The 13,414-nt window shown below is 38.1% G+C and overlaps 1 long non-coding RNA gene across 1 annotated transcript in view; it reads left to right on the top strand.

The window, feature by feature from the left end:
- Positions 1-2,602: 2,602 nt before the first annotated feature.
- The window catches only part of LOC144382153 (uncharacterized), a 31,798-nt gene continuing 20,986 nt past the window's right edge, over positions 2,603-13,414 (top strand). The window contains exon 1 of the long non-coding RNA XR_013448588.1: positions 2,603-2,724. This is a non-coding gene — a long non-coding RNA (uncharacterized LOC144382153). The remainder of the gene's footprint in view (positions 2,725-13,414) is intronic.

Here is a 13,414-nt window from a genome sequence, read left to right as displayed (position 1 = left end):
AAACATGGGGATGAGAAGGAAGAGAGACTGAAAATACTCTCCTATTCCTTTTCAGCCCACCATGGATTTATGCACTTATTCAACAAACAATTACTGAGCTCTTATTCTATATCAGACATTGTGCTATGTATTGTGAGGGATACAAAGATGTCCTTAAAAAACTGAGCCTAAAACCCAGTCAGGAAATGGCATTGCATGAATGCCAGTTCAATCAAGAAATACCCTTCCATAAATGCAGAATTTAACTCAGGAACTAAGTCATCATTGGGGAATGTAAAAAAAAAAATTTAATTATATATCTGTATCTATACGTACATATAGGTATCTTTTAAAACAATACAATGTTCAAACCATGAATATTTTTAAATTAGTTATTATCTGAAAAGTCCATAGATTACTACAGTTTAATGTCAGCCTGTGCAACTAGTTCTTAACTGTTAATTCTTTTAAGAAACGGAGGGCCAGGGGCGCCTGGGTGGCTCAGTCGTTAAGCGTCTGCCTTCTGCTCAGGTCGTGATCCCAGGGTCCTGGGATCGAGCCCCGCATCGGGCTCCCCGCTCAGCGGGAAGCCTGCTTCTCCCTCTCCCACTCCCCCTGCTTGTGTTCCCTCTCTCGCTGTGTCTCTCTCTGTCAAATAAATAAATCTTTAAAAAAAAAAAAAGAAAGAAACGGAGGGCCAGACATTGTTATGCTAATTATCTACACTATTTGCAAAGATTTTTTTTTTTGTAAGATTGTTAGAATTTAGGGCAACAGAACAATGCTAAGGAAATGTCAAAATCATGAACCAAAAAAAAAAAGCCTTTAAATGTAGAGGATGAATAGTTATTCCAAAGATACTGATAAAATTTATATAAAAGAGGACAGCCACATGCAGAAGAATGAAACTGGACCATTTCCTTACACCACACACAAAAATAGACTCCAAATGGTTGAAAGACCTCAATGTGAGACAGGAGTCCATCAAAATCCTAAAGGAGAACACAGGCAGCAACCTCTTCGACCTCAGCCGCAGCAACTTCTTCCTAGAAACATCGCCAAAGGCAAGGGAAGCAAGGGCAAAAATGAACTATTGGGACTTCATCAAGATAAAAAGCTTTTGCAAAGCAAAGGGAACAGTCAACAAAACCAAAAGACAACTGACAGAATGGGAGAAGATATTTGCAAATGACATATCAGATAAAGGGCTAGTATCCAAAATCTATAAAGAACTCATCAAACTCAACACCAAAAGAACAAAGAATCCAATCAAGAAATGGGCAGAAGACATGAATAGACATTTTTCCAAAGAAGACATCCAAATGGCCAACAGACACATGAAAAAGTGTTCAATATCGCTCGGCATCAGGGAAATCCAAATCAAAACCTCAATGAGATACCACCTCACACCAGTCAGAATGGCTAAAATTAACAAGTCAGGAAATGACAGATGTTGGCGGGGATGCGGAGAAAGGGGAACCCTCCTACACTGTTGGTGGGAATGCAAGCTGGTGCAGCCACTCTGGAAAACAGTATGGAGGTTCCTCAAAAAGTTGAAAATAGAGCTACCATATGATCCAGCAATTGCACTACTGGGTATTTACCCCAAAGATACAAAAGTAGGGACCCGAAAGGCTACGTGCACCCCGATGTTTATAGCAGCAATGTCCACAATAGCCAAACTGTGGAAAGAGCCAAGATGTCCATCAACAGATGAATGGATAAAGAAGATGTGGTATATATATACAATGGAATATTATGCAGCCATCAAAAGGAATAAGATCTTGCCATTTGCAACGACGTGGATGGAACTGGAGGGTATTACGCTGAGCGAAATAAGTCAAACAGAGAAAGACATGTATCATATGACCTCACTGATATGAGGAATTCTTAATCTCAGGAAACAAACTGAGGGTTGCTGGAGTGGGGGGTGGGGTGGGAGGGATGGGGTGACTGGGTGATGGACACTGGGGAGGGTATGTGTTCTGGTAAGCGCTGTGAATTGTGCAAGACTGTTGAATCTCAGATCTGTACCTCTGAAACAAATAATGCAATATATGTTAAGAAAGAAAAAAAGAAGAAGAAGAATGTAGCAGGAGGGGAAGAATGAAGGGGGGGAAATCGGAGGGGGAGAAGAACCATGAGAGACAATGGACTCTGAAAAACAAACTGAGGGTTCTAGAGGGGAGGGGGTTGGGAGGATGGGTTAGCCTGGTGATGGGTATTGAGGAGGGCACGTTCTGCATGGAGCACTGGGTGTTATGCACAAACAATGAATCATGGAACACTATATCTAAAACTAATGATGTAATGTATGGGGATTAACATAACAATAAAAAAATTAAAAAAAAAAAAAAAAGTGAACCATTTAAGTCCTGTGAAATCATGAGTAGTTCATGAAGAGCAAAAAAATAGAAGTAAAACAAAGAACACCAATGTTTTTAAGGAAGTCTTTTATACTGTTTCCCCTAGTGTTTATCCTCATTTACTCATTGCCAAGAATAGCTGCTTTTGTGGGCTGTCTTTCCAAAGGTCCCACAGGAAAGAACCAAGAGAGGTCTTTAGATTTGCCTGGATCACAGTGACTTTCAAAAAGCACTTCCGTTGGAGCGGTGACAGTAGACAAGGAAGGGACAAACAGAATGTGGTTACCGTGGCTGACATCTGGCATGATCCTTTCTTCATGAAGTTCAATACAAACAGAAAAGGGAGAAGTTAAATATTCCAAGACACGATGATATTAATGCAAGTATTGAGTTTATTTATTTTAAATACAAAAGAAACCTGGTTGTTTGGAAAGCAGCTGAAAAGTCAGTGAAGTGGGAGAGATGGAAGATACTTGAAAGGGAGGAGAGAATTATAAGACAAGAGCCTATGCCAAGTCATCAGGTCAAAGATCAGGCGAGAAGCCAGCTGAGTTAGGGACGGATTGAAGTGCTGAGACATAGAGATTGGATAATGTGGAATAAGCACAGAGAGCGATGTGGAGAAGTGGTAAAGGGTGTGGACCCTGGTGCCAGACAGCCTGGGTCTGAAGCTGAGCTCCTCCAGTTTTTAACTATGCTCTCCCAGGACAATCGTTTCACTTCTCTGTGCCTTCATTTCCTCACATGTAAAATAGGGATACTATCAATATCAATAGCTTCATCATAGCCTCTTTGTGAGAAGGAAATGTGTGAATACTTAGCACTCAGAATAGAGCCTGGCACATGATAAACTCTAAATGCTAGCTATTCTTATTTTTAAAAATTATCTGCTGCACTGGGAGGGTAGAAGAAGGGAAACTGAAGTCTTTAAAGAGAGAAAAGTCTCGATAATGGTCTATAGTGTTATCCACACATGATAAATCCTATTACCAGGGTAACACTGAACGTAACACCAAGTAACCAACAGGGTGCTTGCTCTTTCCAGCGCTTGTTTATTCCTTACACATTCACAACAAACCTTTGCGGTAGGTCCTATAATTATCCCTTGTTTGCAGATGAGGAAACATACAGATTAAATAACAAAATGGGCATCAGATATAAAATGAGCTCTGGAAGATTATTCTGAACTGCCCTGAGATATAATAAACTCTATAGCCTTTATAATTTGTTTCAAATCTTATTCATATATGAGGGTGTTCAGGGAAAGCTGTGAGCAAATTACAGCATTAGCCACACACCACAGAGGTGACATATTTATTCATAAGTTTGTATAATTGGTATGGGTTAATGATGAGATGAGAAAAAACAACCCACTAGGATCAGCAGAGAAGAAAGGAAAACTAAGCCAAGGAGTACAGCTTGACCGTGTACGCAGAGGGGAGCCATCCAGAGAACGAAATGTTAAGATATTCTCAGCGGTGAACGCAAGATGAGTCTCTCCCTGTCTCATTACAGAACTCTGTGTCCACGCTGCACTCTTCTGATGCTGTGCACATTATGCAGTAACAAAATCATCAAATCCATTTATTCTCTCCTCGGGGAAGAGTAACAAGCCCAGACCACCTGCCATATTAACCTTTCCTTTCCTCTCTCTCTCTCTCTTTTTTTTTTTTGTATTAAAGTTTTTGCCTCCCGTTCACTTTTCCTTTCCTCCTCGCTCATAAACATTCAATCTCCATAGGCTTTGCTGAAATTGACAAGTTTCCCCAGAGCTGCAATCCCAGTTGGTGTAGCACTAGCTTTTTTTCTCCACTTATTTGTGATATGCAAGTAACCATCTGCTGTTTGCAGTTGCGTTGTTGCCAGCATAAACTAGGAAGATTCAAATCTTTTACTCCTTTGCAGAGGAGAAAACCTGTTTTAAATATTCCTAAAGGTTGCTTTTTATCAAACACTTGACTTATTTCCATCTGAAGGAGTTAAAAAAGGCCTAGGATTGAGAAATACCGATAACACTACCTATAGGCAGCCGGCCTTAGAGATAAGTAGCTCACTGGAAAATGTGTTGTTATTGTTGGTTATAAGGCTCTGAAGTTATACAATAGAAGGAACTCGGTAATTGCAGTTTTGTTATTTTTTTGTGTGTTCACGATTCTAATCAAAGCGATTCTTTGTGATTGTTTCATGTAACATCTTATTGCATGTTATGTATTAGTTTCATCATTATTTTTCCAGAGCAGCTTTCACTTTATGTTTTTCTTAATAGCTAGAGGTGACCAGTTGGCCCAATAAGTGGTTTAAATTTGGAATCTTTAAAAAGAGGATGCTCTTTAGACCAGGCTTTGAGGTGTATGGATGGAAGGGTTATTCTTACCCAGTTGACCCGACTAGACTACAGTCAAAGACAATGCCCTTCTTAGGTCAGATCACAACTGTCACTGAAACTACAAAGCGTATATCAACTGCAGCAAGCATACAAAAGTGATCATTATAGTTTATCATATAAAAGTTCTGAGAGAGGCGCCTGGGTGGCTCAGTCGGTTAAGCGTCTGCCTTTGGCTCAGGTCATGATCCGAGGGTCCTGGGATCGAGCCCCTCATCAGGCTGCCTGATCAGTGGGGAGCCTGCTTCTCCCTCTCCCCCTTTAGCTCCCCCTGCTTGTGCTCTCTCTCTCTGTCAAAAAAATAAATAAAACCTTTAAAAAAAAAAAAAAAGATCTGAGATTTAGGACCCAAATTACTTCTTACCAAAGATTAAATAGGTGATTGCCATTTTTAAAACTGTATTTGGGAGAAATCTATCCCTTTGAGAAGCAGAAAGGAAAAGACAGCATGCAGTCTTGGAGTCTGGGGCAGTGATGAAGATAAAGTTGATTAAAATAAAGCGAATCTGCTTTGAGATTCTTTGTATGTTTGATGTGTGTGTAATTTACAGAGATTTAGGGTATGACTGCTGGAGCCAGGTCAAGGGCAGTGCTGCACAACTGAGTGTCCTCACTGGTCAAGATACCCCGGGGCTATTTTGGAGTGGCTCTGCTTCCTATCTCCTCTGATGAACAGGATGTTGAGGGGCATAAGATTCGCTCATCTGTGTAATTTTGCTAAAAGTATACCAAGATATATCCAGCTATACTCTCATGGAGAGTTAAAAATTTTATTCCCAGAGTAGAAGGAAAGAAGAATGTGATCCTGAGGCTCTCCACTCACTGCCTTGGAAGACATGTGACATACAGTAGGTGCTCAAAATCTTTGTTGGATGCATTATTGAATGAATGGATATGCCAGGTGGTATCAAAAGCAGTTTCAAAGGCATAATGGGAATGAAGATCTGAGTATAGTGAATTAAAGAAAACATAAAAAGAATAGAAGGGGAGAGAGCAAAGAAGGCAACACTGCTGAAGAGTTTTGCTGTAAAAGGCATGAAAGAGATGGGATAGGAGCTCAAAAGGAAGGTAGAGTGAATTGGATTTTTTTTTAAGTAAATTACTTGTTATTTTAGGTGGATATACTACAATCTGTTTGTGCTTTGATAAGAATGATCCAGTGGAGGGGAGAGAATTGATAGTGAGGGAGAAGGAGAAATTACTGAAGCAATGTCCTTCAGTGGACAAGAAAGGCTGGCCATGAACAAGACAGGCTCTTCCTTTGTCCATTGGTTACAGGGAACCGAAGCCTATTCAAGCAGATGGATGCAGGCTAGCAGATGCTGGAGTGTAAAATCACTCTTCTGATTCCTTCCATCTCCTAAGTGGAAAAGGAATCAATGTCATCAGCACAAAATGAGGCAAGAAGTATTTTCAATTTAAGAAAAAAGAAAAGGGTATGAAATAGTCCAGGAGGGTAGGAGGTTGAATGGACCATACAAACATCCTGAAATTACCAGGTAGCTCTAATAAAATTCTTGGAGTCTTCCTTAAAGTTTATTTGCTGATCTTCTCTACCCCCGAGGTTTATTTAGAACTTGAGACTAGGTTTACAAGGAAAAACTTCCTAAGAAAAAAATCCTATCACATGTTTGACTGGTAATGTTTAAAAGTTATACATTCTTGGGAATGTATTTATCACTATAGTCTTTCACAATCATATTAATCTTTTATAAATATGACAGAACTGGTATATTTAGTTAAGCTTTATATTATTGTTTCTATAGATGAGCAGCTATTTTCAGAACTAGGACTTTGCCCTGACTTCAGGCTATATAAATCAGTGAAATAGTGTGCAGACTTCAATTCAATTCAATCATAATAATATGGTACTGCAATGTATTATCAATTTACAATTTTGGACAACTTTGTATATATTTTGATGTTAGCATCTTTCTTGTGAATATAAAAATAGAGGCTCAAAAATATCATAACAAGAGAAATAAAATCTGGGAACAGGGGATGTTTGGGAGTCTTGGGCTTCTAGGAGTGAATTAACTGAATTACCTGAAAGCATTTCGGTTAAATTTTATTAGTTTGCTCCTCATACCTCCTGAGGTATCTGAAGAGATTATGGCTAAAAAATCCTTTATATAGGAAAAATGGTGCTACCCAGGGAATTATTTTATATATTGTTACATAAAAATATCAACTATAAAATTTTTCTTATCTGCTCAAAATTATTTTATGAAAATTTGGGGAGCTGTAAAAAGGTAGATAGGGTAACCAAATTTCACAGATAAAGTTAAAACAAAACAAAACAAACAAACAAAATCTTTCTTCAGACTGAAATTGCCTCTGGTAATTTCTGGCTACAAGAACTGCAATTCTTTTGGAGATTCTGTATGGTATTCATAGAGAATATAATTATGATTTTCACTAGTATGTGGAATGCACAGAGAATTTATAACAAACTTTCATATGTTCAAAGTCATTAGCATCATTAGTTCTGTATGACATACTCTTTCAGGAATGTTAACACCTCACGTGAAGAAACTGAGGCATAAAACTTGTTGAGGCAGTGAATGGCAAGACAAACAGTGAATAACTGCTTCGTTCTGCAATCTTGATCCCTGGGAAAAAGAGTTCATGGGCGTTATTTTATCTCTGCTAATCCATTATCTTTGATTCCTGTTCTTTGTCTAAGGCACTGAGGTATTTTATTTATTTATTTATTTATTTATTTATTTATTTTAAAGATTTTTATTTATTTATTTGACAGAGAGAGAATGAGAGAGAAAGCACATGAGAGGGGGAGGGTCAGAGGGAGAAGCAGACTCCCTGCCGAGCAGGGAGCCCGATGCGGGACTCGATCCAGGGACTCCAGGATCATGACCTGAGCCGAAGGCAGTCGCTTAACCAACTGAGCCACCCAGGCGCCCGGCACTGAGGTATTTTAGAAAAGACTCAGTCCTGGGACACATGCTGGGATGGTCCTATAAATGCCTCTGAGAATTCTGGCCTCAGTACAGCCTGACATACATCAGTCAGGCAAGTGACAGGCTGACATGTACTGAACATGAAATGGCTCACTGACTCTATCTTAAGGCACAGTTTCAGGGAGAGACTGAGCGTCCATTGGCTTTCGTGTCATTGTACTGCAACAGTTATTAAGTCTTCTCACTGGGAGAAATGGCAGTGGCCTAATAAGAGATTTTCTTCTTATTATCCCCTTCTACAAGTAGGAGCCAAGAACATTTTCTCCCTTAAGAAGAGTGGGAATCAGAGGGCGGCAGGGAGACTCAGCAAAGGGAACTCTAAAAAGGGAGTTCAAAAGAGTTTCATGTTGCATATTGCAAAGGAGAAGGTTATAAAACTCAGGGAAACACCGGATGAGATAATGTCCTGGTTGCACATGCAGTAGAATGGGGCTAAACACAAGGCCGTGGCAAACATGCATAAATTAGCTGAAATATTTGAGTGGGGATGCAGATTAGAAGAGGTTATTCCCTGTAGGGATATATTATTTGATCAGGTTGATAAGTCGCTATGCTGGGAAACTGTGAAGGTAAACATTTATAAATCAGTCCAATCCAATGACTTTGGCATGTGTAGTGGAGTGTGATTTATATGATATATGGATTCAGGCATTTCAACGTGACATATGATTATTGATGATAACTTGATCATCTAATTCCAAAGTAAACATGGTTGGCATTATTAGACGTTCAGAAATATTTATTGCTTGGTGTTCGGGTTGATGTGTGAAGATCATTCTTTCAGAGCTTTTTTTATGAGAGAAGAATAGGGAGGGAGCAGAAAACATGAGTTATTATCTCTGTTATGAATTGAATCATCTCCAAAATTCATATGTTTAAGCCCTAAACACCAATACCTCAGAATATGACTTTCTGGAAATAGGGCCTTTAAAGATGTGATTAAGCTTCAATGAGGTCATTAGGGTGGGCCCTAATCCAATAAGACTTGTGTCCTTATAAGGAGAGGCGATCAGAACACAGACAACACAGACAAAGAGACAAGGAGAGGAAGATAGAAAAGGCAGCCATCTGCAAGCCAAGAAGAGAGGCCTCAGAAGAAACCAAACATGTTGACACCTTGATTTTGGACTTCTAGCCTCCAGAAATATGAGAAAATGCACTTCTACTGTTGAAGCTACCCAGTCTGGGATTTTGTAGCCCTAGAGAACTACCAATCTTTCCTCTGTATCCTCTCTTCTCAAATTTAGAGATAATACTTAAGGACTATTTTCTTTAACAACTGATTGAGGTTTCATTTACATAAAATGTACATATTAAAGGTAACTTGTCACTATAGGCAATCATTTATCTGCTCTTTGTTACTATCCATTACTTTGCACTTTCCAGAATTTTATGTAAATGTATATGCCCTCTTTTTTTTGCCTGACTTTTTTTCACCCAACATAATGAACTTGACAGTCATCCAATTTTGGGTGCATCAGCAGTTTGTTTTCTTTTTAGAGCTGAGTGTGTTCCACTGTATGGATATATCTTAACTTATGTTGTTTATTTACCTGTTGATGGGCATTTTGTGTATGTTTTTTTTCCTCTTGTTTGAGACTATTACAAATCAAGCTATATTCAAAAGTTATTTTTCCATAATCAGCAAATATTGATTTCAGCAAAGGCACTGTAGATTGATAGTTCAAATCTTGTCACTATAAATTTTTGTATACATTGTCCAAGTTTCTTATTAGTGCTTGAAGTATCCTGTGTGTTGTTTTTCTTTTTTTTTTTTTTTTTTGTCAAAACCAGAAGAATAATTAGTAATTAGAAGTGAATTTCTTTGGTAGAATGAATAATGTTCAAGATACGTAGACTGTGAAGAAATCTTCTGTAGGAACATATGTCCTTGCATGAACGGATAAAAGAATGTAACATATCTGATAGTCTGTACCCATCAGAATGATACCGCAGAATGGGAAGACTGCTGGCCTTATGTCAAGACACTTAATAGAGGATTTTTCTCATTGACTCCCACTGGGAGATTAGCTGATTTCTGTTACTTTGCCTGTAATATGGCTGCTTCGGCCTTGAATGACACGTTCATGATATGTGCTGTCAGAGTGCTTAAAAGAATAGAGAGCTGAGATTTCATCAAGCATACGTAACAGGTGGTATGACTGTTTTTGTACCTATTTGCTGTTAACTACGAGACAAAATTCACTTGGAGACTTGAGTTCATTATAATTCATGCCACCTGTATCAAAGTTGATTCTCAATGATATTTAATTATAGCAACCTAAAACAATTTAATAATTGTGAAAAATCAAATTGATGTGGTTTGGTTCACAACAGTTACCTCCTGCATAAGATGGGGGTCATAATGGTGCTGAACAGAGTCTTTGTGAAAATTAAAGGAATAATATATATAATGTGTTCAGAACGGTGCCTGGAATTTGGCAAGGGTAACAAAAAATGATATGGGTATCTATCTATATATCTTAGGACTCTTTCAGGCTGAAAATTTTATAAATACCAGAACGTTGATCAGAATAAAAGCTTTAAACTGAAAGGATAAATCTCTCTGTAGGAAAATCTAATATTAGCAGATGCTAACACCTGAGACAATGGTGTGGGTTGAATTGTGTCCCCCAAAAAAGATAAGTTGCAGTCCTAACTCCCTGTACGCGTGAATGTGACCTTATTTAGGAATTGGATATTTGCAGTTGTAATCAAGAAGTCATCCTGGATTAGGATAGACCCTAATCCAAAGACCAGTGTCTTTGCAAAAAGAAGAAATTTGGGGTACAAAGACATTACAGACACAGGGGGAAAGGTCATGTAAAGACTGAGGCAAAGATTGGAATTATGGTGCCACCAACAAAGGAATGCCAAGGATCGCTGGCAACCACCAGAAGCTAGAAAAGGCAAGGAAATACTCTTCTAGACCCTTTGCAGGAAGCGCAGCCTTGTGGACACTGCCATTTCAGGCTTCTATAGATTCCAGAACTGTGAGAAAATAAATTTCTGTTGTTAACCACCTAGTTTGTGGTACTTAATATTCATTAACTTCAAATTATTTAAATAAATAAATAAATAAATAAATAAAATCTCTGGTCTTAGAAATCTGTGATTCTGATGGAACTAATCCAGAAACACACAAAATTTCTATTCAACAGACTGAATTCTTATATATTTCCTCATTCTTTGTGTCATCTCCTCTCTTTGTCTAATCACGCTTAGATGACAAAAATGGAAGATCATGTTTTACTTAAATTTTAAATATTTCATGTAAAATTTTTATCCCCTCAGGAATCATACCATTAAAATAACCAGATTTTTATTATGTATTTATTTATTTATTTATTTAAGATTTTATTTATTTATTTGAGAGAGAGTGAGCACAAGCGGGGAAAGGGGCAGAGAGAGAGGGAGAAGCAGACTTCCTGCTGAGCAGGGAGCCTGACACAGGCTGATCTCATGACATTAGGATCATGACCTGAGCCAAAGGCAGTCGCTTAACCAACTGAGCCACCTATGGGCCCCACAATAATCAGACTTTTAAAAAGAAAGAAAATTTTCTCAGAGTATTTCTTTATTTATGACAGAAAGTAAGGAACTAAATTTTGGAAATATCATTTTCAGTCAGTGTCTCAGTGTCTCCACCAAGCATTTTGACTGTACTTCTATTTAAGCAGTTTATCCTACTTTTGAATTCCTTTCTTGGTCTCAAATATAAAACTCAAAGAAATATCTGATTAGGATTGATAACTTTAGAAAGTTACATTCAAGCAGGTATTTTGTTCTTTTTTTCTTTAAAAAAACTTAACAAGGATTGAGAAGTTCAGATAAACGCTCCATAAAAGAATAACAAAAGAAAGATAAATGCATATCTAGTTAGTGTAAGAAGAAAAGCAATGCCATTAATTAAAAAAAAAATCTCCCAGCTGATTAATGTTGAAAGTGTCACAGTGAGTTATCTTTTTTCATGGATATTAAGAGACTGAATATGCAAATGGACAATGGCCAGACCATATATAAAAATAGAATTCTGATCCACAATCTGCAGCAACAAGCCCAGGAAACCAACCCATTCTCTACAGGAACAGCTCCGGAAGCCAGCCTGCTCTCTATAAATCAGACTTGTAGAAAGTCAGACCACCACCAGTAGCAATCTCAGCAGATGAATAATCCCCGTAACAATTGGCCCCAAATGGCCAGCCCTTGATTAATAACTGACAACTTCCCTAATTTTTATCCCCGCTTCTAATTTAAAGATCAACCAGAGAAAGCCAAATACGCACCTGTAACTAATCACATAGGATTTTCAGCTTCCAGTTAGCCCACCTGTAGCTTCCCCTTGCCAACGGACTAATCAGGGCATACCTGAGGGCTTCTCTTTTCTACGGAACTTTCGCCACTCCTCTGTCTGCCTTTCAGTCTCTGCCAAAATGCAAGCGATGGTGCTGACTCTCTTGCTATAGCAAGCTCTAAATAAATAATCTTTGTTTATTCTCATATAAACCTTTTAGGTAAAAGAGCCAAATAGAGGATAAACTCCTTAAAACTACCTGCTATTTCTATGAGGGTTCTACCCACAGGTGAGTGTGCAACCGCAGTGCTCAAGATACGTAACTGCCGACAAATTTATTTACAATGGGATTCTAAGCTCAAATTACCTCTATTCATTTATTTGTAGAATTAAGGTAGGTGGCATAGGGTATATTCAATGATGAGCAATAATTGAGGTGTGTGAACATGTTCAGTTTGGCACAGATTGAAGACTTAGCAATCTTATTCTCTAAAGACAAAAAATAGCTGTGACATTTTATTCTACTCATATAAGGTGTGGCAGTGATTGGTGAATAATTACAAGTGTGTCATGTATGCATTCAGTCCATGGGGACTAAAGTTCACCTGCAAAGTCAAACCGGCAAATTGCATTTCTCGCTTAGCTTGGTTCAGGAAATAACATTGGATTCACAAATTATCAGATGAAGCACTTTAATTAAGAGCTTATATATAATAATATATATAACATCTTATATATATTTAGTATTTATATATATATATACATATATATATAAAAAATACACCTTATACATAAATGGTATGTTTGGTTTGTTAGGTTTAACACTGAAGTTTTAACTCAAAAAATTGTGTTTTTCTAAGATTGTCTCCTTTCTTACAACACTAGAATCTTTTTATTTTTTTATTTTTTTATGTATGCTCCATGCCCAGTGGTGGAGGCCAAAGCAGGGCTTGAACTCAGGACCCTGAGATCAAGACCTGAGCTGAGGTCAAGACCTGAGCCGAGATCAAGAGTCAGAGGCTTAACTGACTGAGCCACCCAGGTGCCCCTTAGAGTAGAATTTTTCAAAAAGATTTGAAAACTTGCTTCAAGTCATACTCTGTTCTTGCTATGACTATCACTGCAACTGGAAAGGGCTGAATATTGAGCAAGTGAAGTTTAACCGGGTCAACATTGGATTACTCAGCAGCTGATTATCTCACTTGTAAATTTTACACACCCTGCTCTTTTCTGTATCTGCCTAGCATTTCATAATGTTTCTCGTTCTAAGGCTGCCTTTGTGACTTCAAATTTCTCCATCTAGAGCTGCACTAACTGGTACGGGAACCAGGAGCCACGTGTTGCTATTCACCCCTTAAACCGCAGCTGGTGTGACTGGAAACTGAAATGTTACTTCTAGTTAATTAAAATTAAA

The sequence above is a fragment of the Halichoerus grypus genome, chromosome 6 (genome assembly GCF_964656455.1).
Source record: "Halichoerus grypus chromosome 6, mHalGry1.hap1.1, whole genome shotgun sequence".
Lineage (NCBI taxonomy): Eukaryota > Metazoa > Chordata > Mammalia > Carnivora > Phocidae > Halichoerus > Halichoerus grypus.
The sequence above is the reverse complement of the archived record's forward strand: the minus strand, read 5'-3'. Positions and strand labels throughout refer to the sequence as shown.